Raw genomic sequence first — 1,612 nt, 5'->3', positions numbered from 1 at the left:
AGAAGCCCTGGTGATGCCTTCCCTAGCCCTGTGGCTCCTTGCTGATGCCTCCTCAGCTGGTTTCACCCTGTTGTCTCTGGTCACCTCTGTCTCCTCTGAGATCCCCAAGGAGCAGGTCGCAATCTCCTGGTTCTCCCACCAAAGCAAGGAGCTTGGGCAGCATCTTCTAGTGCTCCTTCTGCAGCCACCCTGATGGACTCCCCATTCTGGATGGCTGTGAGGAGGAAATGGAAAGATGACCTTTGCTTCCCTGCCCTTTTCCTCAAGCCCATGCTGCTCTTCTCTCACCCTCCTGCCCATGAGTTCTCCATGTTCCCAGGATCTCTCCAGGCCTCGTATTCTCCCCTTTTTTTCCATTTTCCTGTAATTGCTGTTTGGTGCCAGTGATGACCAGTGGAGACAGAAGCACCCTGGGGTCCTGTGAGGGTGTCCCAGCTGGTGAGGTAGGCTGGCCACCCACTTGCTGTTCTTTGGCTGCAGTGTCCATCCCTGGACTGTGAGGATGGGACCATACTCCCACCTGCCTCTCACCTGTGGGACCCACCTAGTCATGAGCACAAATCCTGGCCCATGCTCACATCTGGCAGCAAGACCTGCACGTGTTGCTCCATCCAGCATCATTAACCAACCTCAGGGAGTAATGAGATACTCCCTGCCTTGCAGATCCAGCCAGGAGCAGCTCTGGTGTGGTGGGGGCCAGAGCAACAAGCTGCCCCATCCCAGTGGGAACCAGAGCAACGAGCTGCCCCATCCCAGTGGGAACCAGAGGTATGAGCTACCCCATTCCTGCCAGCACTGCCAGCAGGTCCTGCAGAGCTGGGCAAAGGGCCAGCTGAGCTGGGCAGTGCTGATGTCCAGGCAGAAATCCCACATGCTTTGGAAATGAGTGGCTAATGGCAGCAGTGGGGAAGGAGGGTTGGAGGCCATGGAAGGTCTCTTGGCCCCGTCTTCGCTCACCAGATGAAATGGTGTGAAATGCCCATGAAAGGCAGAGCAGTGGTTGGGCAGCCTACTGGCAAAAGCCACCACAGCCAGACCCTGACACCCATGGGGGGTTTGTTGTGCATCCCCACCCAGGGCCACTCCTTGGAGGAGGAGGAGGATGGTGAGGGCTGCATGACAGTGCAGGAAAGCCCCAGCACCGAGGCGTTGTGTGGTGGGGACATGTTGGCCAGGGGCAGGCAACAGCCTTAAAGAGTTTTCCCGAAGTCTTGCTGCTCTTCAGGGCTTCCTCCTCATCCCCCACCCCCCACCCCAAAATAAATAATAAATAAATAAAAGGGGAAAAAAGGCAAGGAGGAAGAGCAGCCTCTTGGTGCGGGATGAAAGTGGCCTGTCTTGACTATTTACCCAGCAATTATAAGTAAATCGGTGGTGCCTAACGGGGCTGGTTGCCATAGTGACGATGGGATGGAAGGACCAGCATTTAGTCCTGGCCGCAGCCAATCAGGCTGGGAAGCCCAAGCTGCAATATAAAGTAAAGATTCCCATCTTCCAGCCACGCACTTGCCAAGGAAAAGGGAAATAGGTTCAAGAGTCTGAGGTGGGGAGGGGGCTGAGGGTGGGGGGCTTGGGGGGGAAAAAAAGTGCTCCGGCCGACGGCAAAACAGGG

The sequence above is a fragment of the Chaetura pelagica genome, unplaced genomic scaffold (genome assembly GCF_000747805.2).
Source record: "Chaetura pelagica isolate M959 unplaced genomic scaffold, ChaPel_1.0 scaffold124, whole genome shotgun sequence".
NCBI lineage: Eukaryota > Metazoa > Chordata > Aves > Apodiformes > Apodidae > Chaetura > Chaetura pelagica.
The sequence above is the reverse complement of the archived record's forward strand: the minus strand, read 5'-3'. Positions refer to the sequence as shown.